Source organism: Melopsittacus undulatus, chromosome 9 (genome assembly GCF_012275295.1).
Source record: "Melopsittacus undulatus isolate bMelUnd1 chromosome 9, bMelUnd1.mat.Z, whole genome shotgun sequence".
NCBI lineage: Eukaryota > Metazoa > Chordata > Aves > Psittaciformes > Psittaculidae > Melopsittacus > Melopsittacus undulatus.
Window position 1 is genome coordinate 11,807,267 of NC_047535.1, and position 16,311 is coordinate 11,823,577.

General features: G+C 45.5%; 1 protein-coding gene across 6 annotated transcripts in view; it reads left to right on the forward strand.

Annotated features, from left to right (window-relative positions):
* Window positions 1-16,311, forward strand: part of CSNK1G1 (casein kinase 1 gamma 1) — a 107,581-nt gene that overhangs the window by 10,404 nt on the left and 80,866 nt on the right. For 2 of the 6 annotated variants that reach the window (XM_034065988.1, XM_031043204.2), the window contains exon 2: window positions 9,707-9,839. The gene's annotated coding sequence lies outside the window, so the exon portion shown is untranslated. Of the gene's footprint in view, window positions 1-4,088; window positions 4,110-6,918; window positions 7,180-9,706; window positions 9,840-16,311 lie in introns of those variants that run through there. The other 4 variants (XM_031043203.2, XM_005142501.3, XM_031043205.2 and 1 more) reach the window with 4 other exon arrangements.

Below are 16,311 nucleotides of genomic sequence, written 5' to 3' on the forward strand. Positions count from 1 at the left end.
ACCTAGAGTACATCACACAGGAACTTGTCCAGGCGGGCCTTGAATATCTCCAACGTAGGAGACATAATTAAATACATATTTCACCCTATGAGTGTAATGAAGGTGCCTTCCACGTGTAATCAGACTTCTGGAGCTCTTCTGCCACCCTCAAAAAGTGCCCAACTTCTCTGAAGTTGGTAACACGCTGCCAGCTGGGTTGGAGAAGTTGTTGCTGGGAAGTCAAACAGGATTTTCAAGGTTCTAGTGTGCTTGCTGATGTTCAGGATGCAGTGGGGGCTTGTGAAAGAAACTCTTGCAGGTAAGCGGGCAAAACCTGTATTGTTTGCTATGGACATGGCTTGAGACTTTGGCATTGACTTGATTGTCGTTAGCATGCTGGTTTTCTTGGTTGCTACAGATAGTAGACGTTTCATTTCTAGGAAGGCTTAAGTATTAATGTAATTAAGGACCAGGGTCATTGGGTAATAAGCAGAGTGAATTTCAGTGGGTGAGTGTGTATCAGCTGCGTTGTGTGCTTCTGGTGGTGGCATCTTCAGCAGAGTTGGAAGCATGCAGAGCAGGGCAGCTGAGTTGAACGCAGGGGAGCAGCTGCCCATCCTGGGGAGAATAAAATGTCCGGGACTCTCAGGATTGGAAGGGTTTCTTTAAAAAGTAGGCAGCAAACTTCTGGATATGTTGTTCTAGGAGTCTGTGGAAGCTGATGGTTTAGATGCATTCAAAACCCAGGCTCAGCATGTCTGGAAAATGAATGTTGGTAGGACTGGGCAGTTGTGTCCATGCCAACATCTGCAGTCCAGTAGAACATACTGCGGCTCATGTGTTTCAGGGTGGGATGGATAGGAACTGAAACCATGCAGATGATAAAATTAGAAATGAAAGATGAACAAAGTAATTGAACATGAAGCTCTTGGTCCCTTTAAAAGGGAAAAATTCTTGAAATGCCACCTTTTTGTGCAGGAAGTGGGAGGAGGTGATCATAATGCTTCCCTTCAGCTTTCCTAGTGTGGGCTCGTGACCAGCAGGCAGCCAGGCGTTTCTTGCTGGCAGTGATGGGCTGTTGGCCCAGAATGGGGCAGGGACAGCAATGAGGGAAGCATGCATCTATTAATGTCCTACTCTGCCTTGTACTAACTATATGGAGTATATACAATGGTGACTGCAGTGCTTTGCTGTTCCTGTTTTGCTTATGTTCATCATGGCTCACCAATTTGGAGCGCTTTTTAGTTTCTTAGCTTGCTGCTCTGTGCCTGCCAAAATCTAGTTTTAATCAGCAATTGGGCTGTTAAACTAGTAGCCTTTTTAGCATGGTTGAGATTCATGGTTCATGTAGTTTTGTACCTAGACATGAAACCTGGTGTCTCGATACCTTGCCTGGTATTGAAACCTGCTGTTACGGAGCATTAAAAGCTTGTGAGGCTGTGGTGGTAACTGCTGTGCCCAAAAGGGGAGGTTTTGGTTCTGCCTTTCCCGTACACTGCTGCTGGTGCTCGTCAAACCTGTTCCTGAGCTGCCCTAGCTCTCAAACCTGGCACAAAGCTCTCCAAGGATCACTGGGTTGGTTTTCTTGTGCTGCTATAATGAGTTAGACTTGTTCACAAATGGGTCCTATAAGCACATGCAGGGGAGAAACAAGCAGGAATTCCTGCTGGGGGTTGTTGCAGCTCTTTGGTTGCCCCGTCTCATAGAGAACTTGCTTCGGTTTTCCTTCAAAGATCCTGTTTCGTCCTGGTGCCAGTTCTAGACTGCAAATGTCTTCCCAGCTTTTGGGCCACATGTGGGTTGTTGGTCTGTCCTAAATGGGGTTTGCAGGTGGAAGAGGAGAGCCAGAAGGGATAACCGGGAGCTTCAAAGAACCTGAAGCCTACAAAAACTCTTGAGGAGCAGCAGAGGCCTTGATAAATGGAGGTTAGTAGGCTTTTCTTGGGAAGAGTCCCCTCCTCTTTGAAGGGCCAGTGGTGTCACACGAGTGCATGGGAAGCTTCCTGAATCTGTAAGGTGAGGAAGAAGGATCTCAGATATCTGCATTCGCCTTCCTAGCTTGTGATTAAGCCTGAGGAGGAGCATCAGCTGAGCAGGCTGTTCTAAAGAGCATTACATTACAAGTCTGTTAATGATTTAGTAAACCAGTATAGTAAATGGGGGAACACAGAGCAAATGGTCCTTGCTGCAGCAGGTGGGAGAGGCAAGTGCTCTAGCAGAGCTTGTGACTCTCTTCTTCAAAAGCATATGAAGAGCCAAAGCAGCTCATCTTCAGCTGTGAATCAAAGGGATCTGCAGGAAAACTCCTTCGACTAAATAGGATTTCTCTAATTTATTTATTTTTTTAAAATATGGTTGTATGAAGGTGCATGTTGGGATTCATGTGGGGAATGTGGACTCTGCCGTGTCAAAGAAGTTAAATGCCATTTGGGACAACTTCTTTTACTCTTGACTTAGGGCTTCTTTTCCCAGAGGGACTGGGAGTGGAAACATTTCTTGTGCAGACGCTAGAAGAATGTCAACTGTGTGACTCATGGAACCCAGAAAGGGAACCCGAGAAAAGAAGAGGCAGAAAAAATGCAAACTATGAGCCCAGTGCACTGTGGTAATAGTAATCATGCCGTGTGTGATCCAGGTAGTGTGCATGTTAGAAGAAGATGTAAGGTGAGTGAGTGTGTAGAGGCACTTAAGACAGATTGCAATCAGAGTGTTCCTTAAAGCCTCTTTCGATAAGATAGTGAGAGTTCAAAATCCCACTTTTAAATATTTATGGTACCTCAGTGTTTGATGGAGGTGGATGCTCCCTTTCCGTGGTCCTCTCTCAGCTCACAGCACCCAGGCTGGTACTTGGTGCTGTCTTGTTGGGTAACCCCCACTCTTGTTTCAGGTGGAGCCAAATAGGAAGCTCTCTTCCTTTGCTGTGAGGAAAAAATAAGAGCAAAAAGCAAATGTTTCATGTGAAGATGGATGGTGTTTTTCCCAGAGCCACACACTGCCTTTCTTCAGGTTGCTGCTTTCTTGCACAGTGTCTGCAGCAGTGTCTTGCACAGTGTCTGCAGGGGGGGAAGAAGGTTAAATCATCTGAAATTGCAAAGTAAAATACTCCCTGGGTGGGCTTTCCCAGTTTGAGTTTCAAGCTTTGGAGGCTGTATCCAACAGGTCAGGGTTTCAGGAGTGAGGGTGAGTACGGGAAGCATGAAATACAGTTACCTTCAGGAGCGTCCTCAGCACAGCCGTAACATCTCTGTGTGCTTAGGTTGTGGTGTCATTGAACCATGTAATAATGAATGATTCCTTGCTTCTGGAAACACGTAGTCTAGTTCCATGCTGGGATTATCACAAGTGGGTATAACATAAGTACCTTTATATAATGATATCTAATTTAGAGTAAGCAGGTCTCTGTTCCTGATGAGCCAAAAGATTTAAAGAATTTCATGTCATGATACACGTGTCACGAGTAGACTTTTACCTGAACTTGCCCGCGTGCTTTCCCCAGATTCTGTAGTCTCCTTGTCTTATTTGAGGCACTGTTCTGTTGCCTTTCATCACAAAGACCAATTTTGAAGGCATCAGTGGTCTGCTGTTAACAAAAGGTGGGCTTCTTGTTCCTCACTAGGAGTGGGTTTCTGCAGATTGCTGGCAATGTGCACCCTTCACACTCACCAAGATCAGAGTCAGGCATCCCACTGGATAACTCAAGAAACATTTGCTGTTTTTCTTTTGTTAAGGCAAGACTGAGATCTAGACCTTCTTGCAGCAGTCCCTTGCTACGTTTGAAATGCGTGGGCTACTCATGAGTCAAAGGAGCTGAGTGAGAGCTATCAAATGGGTTTTGCAAACAACAGTATTTTTAGGTTTTGGGGGTTTTTACCTGGGTGTCAGACAATAAATACTGTTCTGAGCAGAGCCCAATACAGTGCTACAATAAAAGCTGTCTCTTTCTCTAGTTGAGCACAATGAATGTAGAAGTCAGGGGTGTATTCAGGGAGGAATTCACAAATTACTGAGTTCAAGGAGGAGCTTTGTTTCAAGGCTGCACTTGTGAAGGCATTCAGCTTTGCATCCAGCTTGCTGCCAGGCGTTGAGCAGACTTAGTTTTGATGAAAGGACAGCAAAATCTACCCAACAAGGTATGACTTCCTGGTTCGACACTGCTGCTTTCCCTGTTTTGAGGGCAGGCAACCTTAATGTGGAGTTTGGGTCCTTTCTGCTTTGCTGCTGCTCTGTTGTCACTAGACATAGGTTTCAATATCTATTGATAATTGGGAAATAGTATTAAATAATATGTGTTCCAGCTAGTCAGCATATAATGATGCTTATTTAGTCTATTAGTTAGCCTCTTGCTCCTTCCCTTCTGACAAGAAGGCTTGTTCGGCCTGAAGAAGAGAAGGCTCCTTAAAGGGAGACCTGAGAGCAGCTCTGGTGCCTAAAGGGGCTGCAGGAAACCTGGAGAGGGGCTTGGGACAAGGGCCTGTAGGGACAGGCCAAGGGGAATGGCTTTAACCTGCCAGAACAGGGGAGACTGAGATGAGCTCTTAGGCAGAAGCTCTTCCCTGTGAGGATTCTGAGGCGCTGGCCCAGGGTGCCCAGAGAAGCTGTGGCTGCCCCATCCCTGGCAGTGTTCAAGGCCAGGTTGGACACAGGGGCTTGGAGCAAGATGCTCCAGTGGAAGGTGTCCCTGCCTGTGGCAGGGGTTGGAGCTGGATGAGCTTTAAGGTCCCTTCCAACCCAAACTTGGCTGTGATTCCAAGAAGGGGTTATTTCTATTTAGCTGACATCAAAGGGTCAGCAGTGGGTTAGGTCACGTCAACAAAGTCATCACTGGTGGATGTGGGAGGATGGTCTACTGCTGTGAGATTCAGGAGTAATCAGATGGAGCTCACAGGAGGTGGGTTTAGAAGCAGGAGGATGGTGTTTTTCAGGCAGCAAATAGTAGCTGTGTTGAACTAGCCGAGGGCTGTTGTGCCTACAAAACTTTTGGGTGAGTTCATAGAGGAACTAGACATGCTCATGAAGAGGCTGCACCAATTGTTCCTGAACACCCAGAAGTGCAAACTTATGTGGGGAGGCCCAGAAATAAAAACCTGCATGGAAATGTGCATTGAGAAGTTACAAATGGTTGCTCTCTCCTTTCCTCTTTTAAGTGTTGCAGGTTTTCTTTTACTGACTCAGGCTAAACTCTGTGAAATGAGAACAAAATACTGAGCTGTGAAGCAAAATTGATGAACCTGATGTTTATGCTGAGATTGTTTGGTGCCATCTAAGAGGGAATGGAAGCCTTTTTCTAGACAAGGCTTTGGAAGGCTTATGTATTTGACTTGGAACAGAAGTAAGTTCAAAGTGTTATGCTGGAGCTGTCTGGCAGCATTGAGGTCTCCGGAACAGGCTTTCTGGCACAGCAGAAATGGTCTACAAAGACCTGATTTTTCCATATGGGTATGGAATGCTTAGGTTGAAAATGTGCTCACCTGAACATACACTGATCCAGGACTGTCGGGGTGCTCTTCAAACAAGGCACTTGCTTCTGGAGGACTTCACATTCTGTGCTCTGCTGCTCAATGTTATTGTTGAAGCTTGATGTGAGTGCTGGAGCAACGTGTTTGCTCTTGAGGTTTTTTTTGTTCCATCATTCTAATGCCATTAGGAGATGTCTTACCTTTTTGGCCATGCTTGACAATGTAAATACTTTGGAGTAGGGCAGTGTCGATTAGGTTGGCATTTTAATCTTGTTCCCGTGCATTCACTTGGTGAGACCATAAATGTATGTAAAAGCATTACCCAAAGTTTTGTGTTGCTAACTGGTGATAAAATAACAATGAGCTGAAGTACAGAAGATCTCAAAACTGTCCATGTACCAGCTTCCTGAGAGAACAGATAAGGAAGGGGCTCGTAGAGTCATGTTCCCTGCTGCAGCAGAGGCAATATCCTCCAGGGGCTGAAAAGCGTCTGTGGTATACCCCAGACTTCACAATCACTGCACTTGGAAATCACATCTCTTGGCTCAGGCTAGCACAGATTTCCCTGGCCCTCGGAGGAGATGAAAGACCTGGTTGTGTACTCTAAGGCAGCAAATATCATCTCTTCCCAAGCTGCCTTCAGGGATGTTAGTTTTCACTCTGAAACTAAAACAAGCTTCTCATTTGTACTTTGCTTCAAAAACTAATGGGGGAAAACATCCGGTAAAGCTTTTGGTGTAGCCCAGTTCTCTCTCACTGACAGCTGGAAGAGGGTTTGGGAGTCTGTCAGACATTTCAGCCAATGTGATGGTGTTTCTCTGAATATTGTGGCCTTTGAGAGCTGAACAGAAACACTGCTCATGGACTGCTGAGAAGGTTGGGCTTCGCTGTGGTTATGTCAAGTGTCGCATTACATACAGGAGCATGGGACCCATGCCCAGCTCCACTCCCCCGAATGCCCCTTATCCGTCTGGTTTTGGCATTCTGTAAAGTAAATAGCTTTTCTTCCTGAAGCAAGCTGCCCAGCAGGAAGCAGAGCATCCCCTCCCAAGGATTCTGTGTGGCTGTTCGAAGCCAAAATCTCTTGAGTTCAAGCTGAGATGTGTGTCTCTGAGCCTAAGGCCATCAAGGAGGTGTCACAGGAAAGGGGTTCAGTGCCTGGAGGTGCTAATTAAACACCAAAAAGTTTAATTATCTGTCAAAAGTGGGAAGGGTCCCTCTTGCTGTTCATGGTTTCAGATTGCCTCTTTCACTGTTATTCTGCTTTCTGTGGCTGCTCTTTCAGCTGCCTTCCCTTCACCAAGGGGTATGATCCCTACATAATGTTAGGCTTTGGGCAGCGAGGCTCTCTGGCAAAGGAAAGACTGGAGCTTGTTACCCTGATAAACTTGTGCTCCAACCAGGTTTTCCACATATTCTTCACCTTAACCATTGCTTTTTGTTGCTGCAAGAGGTGGCTTTGTTTCATACCATTCTTGGTTCTTGGCTTCTCCAGTAGGCTTAATGTGTGCTGCAGTCAGGAGCTGAAGCCTGTTGTTACTTTGGGCTCCTCTGTGCTTTGTTTGAGCTCTCTTGGTACCAGGCGGGATTTCTGGTGAGCCCATTGCCATGGGTATGTGGCGGGGAGAAGGATGGGAGCTGAGCTCTGCCTTCTGAACCTTGGATGCTCTGAAGATGCTGCAGTTCTGTCTCTGTGAACATGGAAAGAGTCATGTTTGCTGTGCTGCAGCCAAAAGACCTGTTGGTAAGTGTCTTGTGTGAGGTGGCGATGTTTTTGTCATAGGTGCTGCTGGTAGGAAGTGGCAGAGGCTGACCAGCGCGGGGGGGTTTCTCATGTTCCACTTTGCCTCCTCCCTTCCATGCCTATCCTCTTGTTCTTCAGGCAGAGCCTGAGTGATATTTAACCCCTGGTACGAACCTGAACCTCAGTGTAGCATGAGATGATTTACCTTCTTTTATTCCTAGAATAAATTGTACTGTGGAGCAGGTTATAAATTGTCTTTGGTTTAGCTTCCTTGTTTGGAGATGCTGCTTTTTATTAGAGGTCGGTATTCATGTAAAGAAACTGAGACAGTTTCTGGCCAATGAACCCAGTTTGGAATTTTTATGCACAACTTCTGGGTTTTCTTTCTAAGTTTGACTGGAATGTGTTCGAAGTAGCAAAAGAGCGAACTTCCCAGGCCTAAAGAGTGCTCAGTATTTCAGTCTGTGGACATCATGTTAATGGGATGCTCCTACTCTTTGCCCAAGAGTGCTTTTATGGTTGCACTGTCAAGTAACTAAACATAGCGACAATTCCTCTTTCCCTGTGAATATAGGTACTTGTGTTTTCCCTTTCTTGTAGGGCTTCATGTAGGACAAGTTTGGCTGGTTCTTCCTTGCTGCAGCCTGTGACCTGGCCAAATAACTTGGGAGAACTTTAACATCAAATAGAACAACAGCTCACCTTAAATGCTTTGCAATAAACTTAATATTGGGGATATATTTAACTACCCAATGCCTTTTCATGGGTGTCATTCACCACTTGTATACTGGTGGTGTGCTCCTCATGCCAGTGGTTGGCTTCATTCAGGAGCTGGTGCTGGGTAATTGTAGATGAGGATTAGTTAATGACAGCTCTCGTGAGTTCATGGAGATGTTTGAAGTCTCCTGCGATGCCATTGAGCAATCCTCCTGGCTTCTTGAGGACGGAACTCATAAATGACATTGAGAGAACGTGTATGTGACCTGAACTGGACTAATAACAAGATTATGAAAGTACAGGGCAGAGGTAGAGCAAATTCCTGTGTGCTGCAGTCAAAGTGGCGTCTGTTGGCAGTGTGGTGATGGTGAGTTTGGTCTGTCCTGCACTTGATGCTGGAGAAGGCAAACATCTCTCCAGTGCACGGTTTCCTTCTGCTGTGGCCAGGGTAAAGAAGGCCCAGTTGTCTCTTGTGTGCTTGCAGAGCGAGCAGTTTGAGAGGTTAGTGTGGACCTACCCTTGCTGTAACAGTCAGGGAAATAGGGACAGAAGTGGCACAGGCTTGGAATGCCCCTTCAGCACTGGGGAGTCTGTGTCAGAGCATCATCTGTAAGGGAGTAGTAACATTGTGTTTCAGCGTTGTGACAAGAGCCCCCTCTTCTAGATGATGGTCAGAGCTTCTCAGAACTTAAAGTTGATTCTTAAAATTGTAATTTTTGTTAGAACATCCCACATGTTTCCTACCAAAGGAAGTTAAATGTCCATGTTTTAAATGTAGAGCAGAACAGCCTATGTCTCGTCACCCTGGGCAGAGTTTTCCAAAGTTTCACAGAATCACAGAATCCCGAGGGTTGGAAGTGACCTCAAAAGATCATCTAGTCCAACCCCCCTGCAAGAGCAGGGTAACCTAGAGTACATCACACAGGAACTTGTCCAGGCAGGCCTTGAATATCTGCAACGTAGGAGACTCCACAACCCCCCTGGGCAACCTGTTCCAGTGCTCTGTAACTCTTACAGTAAAGAAGTTCTTCCTGATGTTAACGTGGAACCTCCTATGCTCCAGTTTACACCCATTGACCCTTGTCCTATCACTAGATATCACTGAAAAAAGCCTAGCTCCATCATCCTGACACCCACCCTTTACATATTTGTAAACACTGATGAGGTCACCCCTCAGTCTCCTCCAAGCTAAAGAGACCCAGCTCCCTCAGCCTCTCCTCATAAGGGAGTTTCATTTTGGCTTGACCTTCATATATCTGTTACAGCACATTCCCCCTCGGAAATGGGTGCTTGGGCCCTCTTCTGCCCTATGGGCTGCGTGCTCTGGAGGGTGTTATCTTGGAGGGGAAAAAGGCACAGACAAAAAACCTCTTGTGCTTCCTTCTGACCAAAGTGCCTGGAAGCATCGTGGGAAATGGAGCCAGCCCAGAGGTGCTGCGTCATGGGAGTTCGGGTTTGGGAACCTGTTTCCCAAGGTGACGAAACACAGTTTACCAACAGCCAAAATCACTGAAGAGTCAGAAACATCTGTATTTTAAGAGAACACCATCTTCTGAACCAAAAGTCACCTTATTGCACAGAAAGCTTTTAGTTTGGCCTGATGGGGCGTAAGGAGAAATACTAGATCTTTCTCTAAGAAGTGGTGTTTGGTTCCTGTTTATCCACAGTATACTTGGAAGCTGGCATATCAAACTGAAAACTGCAAACAGTGCTTTTTCTTTCTTTGTTTAGCAGAATAAAGCAAGATTGGAAGTTGCTTGTATGAGCTGTTGCATGGAGACTTTCTAATATGTCCTTTCCTCTTTTCCAGATTCACCACAGATATGCCTGGCCAGCTGCTCTGCTGCTCCTGTGCCTCAGCACTTGCTGCCCTGTGATTGCAGATAACAAGCATAAGAAGTGATTGCAGATAACAAACATAAGAAGTGAGTTACAAAGTTGGGGTGAGTCTCATGTGGCTTTGATATTCTGGAGCATCTCAGCATGCAACTCAAAAACCAAATCCAGAGAAGACACTGTAAAAACCTGTAACTTACAGCCAGGGTACATGAACTGTCTGTCAAGCCTGTGGAAGGATGCTTAGAGACCTGAATGCAAGTTGTTGAATTCTTATTCCTTATTTCCATTTAGTTTTCTTTTCCTTTCAGTTTTGTCAGCATTTTTCATCTGAAGTAACTTCTCTGGAAACTTGCATCCATCACCTACTCTCCCTGGCTTTATTTTTAGAACATACGCGTTGAGCTGAGAAGTAGGTAGCTTCAGTGCTGCTTGTCAGTGATGAATATCTACAACAAGGAAATTGGGTAGGATTGAAGTCAGGGAGAGTACAGACTCTTCTGTGGTGAGCTGAAGCTTCTCTAAAAGAGCTTCAGCTCTCCGCCAAGTAGCAAAGTTAATGTGTTCTGTATATATGTACAGTTTGTTCCACTGTGACAAGTAAAATGTGGGCTAAATCCTGTTCTGTTACAAGTGACTTATGAAATGAGCAGAAAACTCACAAATGAAGATGTTGGGAAAGTTTTCCTCTCTAGAACAGTGAAATCAAAAGGAGTAACATTTGTAGGTGAAAGTGACTGATTCCATTGTGGATGCATACCTTGATTTCATGGAATGGACAAGTTATAGATTCATAGAATCCCAGGTTGGAAGGGATTCAAAGGATCATCTGGGCCAACCTTTTTAGGCAAAGCATGACCTAGACTAGATGTCCCAGCACCCTGTCCAGCCCAATCTTAAAAAGTGTACAGTGCTGGGAATCCACCACTTCCCTGGGGAGATTATTCTAGTGGCTGCTTGTTCTCATTGTGAAAAATGGGAACCCTCTTGTGTCCAGTTGGAATCTCCCCAGGAGGAACTTGTGCCCATCACTGTCATGGTTTAGATCCAGTCAACTATAAATCAGCCATGCAGTCTCTCTCTCACTCCCCTCCCCTTTTCTTCCCCCCGCTCCCAGAGGGATGGGAAAGAGAATCAGATGAATGTAACTGCCGCGGGTTGAGATAAGAGCAGTCCAGTAACTAAGGTATAACACAAATCACTGCTGCTACCACCAATAATAATAATGATAAAGGAAATAACAAGGGAAGCGAATACAATACCACCCTCCAACAGATAATACCCAGCCCGACTGAGCACCGACCGACACCTAGTCCAGCCCCGCAGTGAACTATCTCTTGACAAGTCTTTGATTTGAGCAATCCAGACTGGTGCAGTACAGTGCTTTTAGTATCTTAGTATGAGTCCAGTGGAGACTGTAGTCATTTGGCTGTGCTTCATTTTGTTCTTTTGTCTTAAAGATAAGCCCCTGAGGACTGAAGCTTTGTGATGTTGTGGAGGGTTTCTTCTGTGACTGAAATCACCCTTTTGTTTTTCTTTATCCTTCCTGTAATATGGCTATGATCTTCTGAACTCTTCTTTAACTTATCAAGATATTTCCGTGGGATTTGGGATCATAGTGTGCCTTTTCACCTGGGGGAAGCTTTTACTCAGCTCAGGATGTCTGATTCCCCCCCCCCCCTTACTCACTGATGAGGATGTGAATTCTTAACTCAGACTGCCAGGCAGCATGCATGCTAAGTGATATAATGAAGAGCTCTGCCTTCTACTGTGTTAAATACAAAAGATAAGTTGATAATGCATTACTGAAATCCCTTATCAATTCTGAGACACTGGAAACTGGTGCTGTCTCAGCCATGGATCTTGCAGTCAGGCTGCCTGTGTTGTATCCTGTTCCTGCCTGCTTTTATCCTTATGTATGTTTAAATGTAATATTTAAATGGTTTTCCCATTCCATGACTTCCACTTGCCCATATTCCTGTAAGCGAGCACCCTGACTCATGGCATTACTTCTTCAGGGAGCATTTGTGCCTTCATCTGTGTGTTCCCTGCCACAGGATCCAATAGCAGAGGTGCGCTGGTTGGACTTCTTCCCAGCTCCAGTGAAACCAGTGCTTCCACTCCTGCATTTGTGCTGAGGAAACAGGCATCGTCCATGCAAGTGAGGAGTTAACTCTTGACTCTGCTGGGTTGTCCTTCAATGTGCATGGTAAACCATTTCCAACTTGAGGAATCTGGCTTTAGGGGCAGTTTGTTTTCCCTGGACAGCATAAATGAAGAAGAGCAACAGTGACCACTGGTTAAATGGTTAAATTCTTGGCTTGGAGTTACTAATATGGCACATCTCCACTGAGCTCACCAACTGGTGTGTCGAAGCAGCTTTCCACTTAGTAGTAGATCAAGTCCATAGCAGTATAGGATAGACCTGGACTGATGGTGGCTTGTGCAGAGAACGTTGTGCTTCTAAGCAACTGGAGTTGACTGCAGAGAGGACTTCTCTAGCTGGGGCTGAAGGAAGCTAGCAAGGACCAAAGTCTTGGAGCCTGTGCCAAACACAGGGAGACAGCAGTGAAAGCTTTAGGTGCCTCCATTGTTCTTTGGCTGCATGTTGAAAGCGTTGAAAGGTCCTGATGATGTGTGGTAGCTAAATATCCTCCTGTACACAAAGCTTTCTAGTTGTATTAGTCATCCATCAGGCTTCTGGATTATTTAAGGGCAGAAGCTCTCCTCAAAGAGCAGCAGTATCTATTTGTAGAAAGGTACATAATGTGAAGTGCAATTCCAGTGTGTTAGAGCTATGCTGCTTGAGATGTTCTTGGGAATGCTGCCTCTCCTGCTATGATACTTCATGATCTGTAAAGCTGCACTATTGAAGTTCTGTAATCTTAGAAGGCATCTAGTTGGTCTAGGGACATGAATGGTGATAGTGTTGGAGCCCCTTCTCAACTTCTTCCACACCTTCTGTTCAGTGCAGCTTGCTTCAGCTGTTAGGTGCTGTTCTTCAAACACTGATGAGCCTCAAGGAAAAGGGGGCAGTGACAAAAAAAAGTGCTCCAAGGAAAACAATATTCTTCCACTAGGCATCAGGGAGCCCCTAACTTAAATAGTTAATGACCAAAACAATCTTCTATAATTCTTCAACTTGTACTGACTTGATCTAAGTCTGAAAATGCCCTGAGCAGAGCTGGTCCATTTTTAAGCTGTAATTCATCTCTCTCTGCTTGGAAAATCTTTCGGAAGTCACTGGCTAGAAAATTAATTGCAACACAGCATTATTTTGTTCTCATAAACTTAAAGAAAACTCAAACCTTTGTGGCTTTTGTAGTGTGTATGGGCTCACTTCATTGTATACTAACCCCAAAACTAAACAAGAGGTTTCAATGTTGTGTTTGAGGCTCCCTGGCTGGCAGAATTCTGGGTCTTGCTTTCGCAGTCTGGCTTTTATGTAACTCATTGTTTTTGCTCAACTGTTGCAGGGAGTCTGTTTCCTTTAGCAACAGCCAGCAGATGTTTAGCTGAACAAGTCTTAATTCTTTAAAATTGACCTGTAAGAAATGTGTGAAGGCGAATATGGGGGTGGAACAATTGTATGTCAGCGTGATTTCCATTTCCTTGCTGAAACCCAGTGCAAGCTGTGCAGCTCCATTGGAGCCTTGATGGATCCTTGGGTGCTGCGGTATGCTCTGTGGCCTTCTCCAGGGGCTTTACTATTTCTGTAAATGTGCTGTTGAGGGAGTGGGATTGAGCTGTCTAATGAGAATTAGCATTACTTGGTCAGTTAGCACTGTATGGGTTAAGTATATACTTGCAGTGATAGGACAAGGGGTAATGGGTTTAAACTGAAACAGATGAAGCTCAGGCTGGGTATAAAGCAGAAGTTCTTCCCTGTGAGGGTGTGGAGGCGCTGGCACAGGGTGCCCAGAGAAGCTGTGGCTGCCCCATCCCTGGCAGTGTTCAAGGCCAGGTTGGACACAGGGGCTTGGAGCAAGCTGCTCCAGTGGAAGGTGTCCCTGCCTGTGGCAGGGGATGGAACTGGATGAGCTTTAAGGTCCCTTCCAGCCCAACCCAGTCTGGATTCTGTGATCTGGTGGATGTGCCACCAAGCTGATCCTGCTAGGAATTCCAGTTATTATGGGTAGAGAAGTATGCTCTGCACATGGCTTCAAGGTTTCAGAGTTGAAAGTATCTGCTGCTTTAGTTTAAAGATGCTTTTGTTGGAAGTAATACTTACCTAGTGCTGGAAATGCTTTGGGCCACTGTGTGGATGCTCCAGTCTTCACAATTAGGGATTTTGTTATATGTTAGCCTTGGGTTTGGTGCTTTTTCTGAAGTTCTAGATGCCTGCCACAAAATTTTGACATTACTTAAGCAGGAGGTAACTTGAATGTCCTTTTCTACTAGGATGTGGGACTGGTACTCGAAGTAGGACCTCAGACTCCTTTCCCTAGTGCTGCTTGCATCAGGTTTGTGTTTCTAGTAGTCTTCAAAACTAGTGTGTTGGGATACTTAGAGTAAAGCCTTGCTGAAATGAGCTCACAGGCCGTGTGCTCGCTGGGTTTTACTGCAGTCAGTGGCTGTTGTCATCCTTGCACAAGTTGAATCTGTTTCTCCTGTAAGTACATGCTAGATACCTCCTTTCCAAAATGCTACCAAATTAGTTTGCTTACCAAATATCTGCCAGTTTGGAAATTCAGCTTTTCCATCCTGTTTTCTGCTGGTGGGATGGGAAGGAGGCTCTGCCTCGAAAACATGTGAGGGTGGAAGATGTGGCTACAGCTTCAGTGAAAGCTGTTGCTACGGCAGTTAACAGAACTGAAAGCCTGTATATTCTTGGCACTCTGTTATACCACAGGATATGGGAAAAGCTACTGAAAATTAGCAGGAATACATGCATTTATTTTAAGGTGTTAGAAGATCATAAATGTCCAGTTGTCCACGAGTTCTTTAGCTGTTAATTTAGTGGAACGACAATGTGTGACAACCTGCTGCTGCTGGAAAAGATGAGACCATTTATCAGTACCTTTCTTCAGGCTATCTCTCTGGCTTTTCTCTAACCTTTCAGTAGGGATGCAGCTCAGAAGCCTGATGGAAGGCGGTGCATTTCTGGTGTTGGCTTGTGGAGAGATCAGACAAGTGCCAGAGCCAGTGAAATGGAGAGACTTGAGGGTGTTTGATGGATAGAGGAACAGGAAGATGCTTTTTAGGGTAGCTAGATGTTATATAGGATAAGCCATCTCATTTGTCTGTATGAGGCATGGCTGTTGTGATAACCTAGAGGCTACTCAGCTCTTCTGACCAGGTTATTTCTGTCTCCTTCAGCTGAATCACCCCCAGGGAGACACATAAAGCCTGGGTTAGAATCCAGCTTTGTCCTTCTTGTACCCAGGACACAGGGAGAGAAAGCAGGTTGGGAACAGGTCACATTGAGGAGTAGGGAGGTGATGGTATGCTCAGGCTCTGCTCTGCCTGACCCATCCCTGGGGATACAGGTTGTAAATCTCTCCCTTCCACCCAGCACCAGGTTTGGGAGTCCTTAGACTTAGTGCTTCCCTTTGCTTGTCGTGTGCTCGCTGGTGCTGGGATGCTGCTGGTACTGCTTGGGAAGCTGTCTCGTACCTCACAGGCAGGTTGTTGGCCTGTAGCTGAAGATCTGTGACCCTGATCTGCGGTTGCCAGCTCTGGGAGCCTCCTTTGGGCTGGAGTTGCCTAATTTCAGGTTTTAGCCTGTCTCAGCCTGGCTGCTGAACTACTGAGGCTGCTCTAGCCTAGGCTAATCACGGTCTGTTACATCCCTGGGGATGGGGTGGAGGAGTTTGAACCACTCTGTGGTGTGGAAGCAGCTTTCTGGACCTGTGGGATGCTCTAGGGGAGTGGTGGAGCCATTTGGGGATTCACCTGAATGTAGCCACCAGGAAGCATATGGGAAGTGGTGAATGTTACTGGCATAAAGCTATGGCTGTCTGAGAAAGGTTTGCTGGCTGTTTACATCCCTTGGGTCATGAGATATCTGGAGGTAAATGCTTTATTGTTTCACTTCTAAGGTTTTGGAGGTTTTTCTCATCACTTTGAACATCTTCTGTGCTTCAGCACTTGCAGTTGATGGAGTATTAAACATGTCACCATGTATCTGAGCTACTCTTAAGATCAAAACCAGAAGCAGAGTATATGTGGAGCTTTGACTTGCACCTGAACTCTGGTAGTGCTGTCATAAATAGATCTGTGAAAGCTGTTTTTGAGCTGTGCATGGATGCTTTGTCTCACTGATTGCTTTCTTGGGGAAAAAAGCCCACCACCAGGAAAAGATCATATCTGATCACCACATAGCTCAGGTATGGGCACGTGAATTGGAAAAACTCATACAGTATCAATGACCTTTCCTTAAAACAACCAAAACCCACCGCTAACTTGTACCTACCACAGTAATACGGGGCATAATTCCTGTAAAAAGGCTGTCAGATCTTAATCTTTTTATTTCCTCAGCATGCCAGTGTGTAGGAGAAGGACAGAGAATATGTGGATGTCATCCCTTGTATTTGGTAGCATTTCAGGGGAAACCAAAAGGGTCCAAGCAGCAATAAA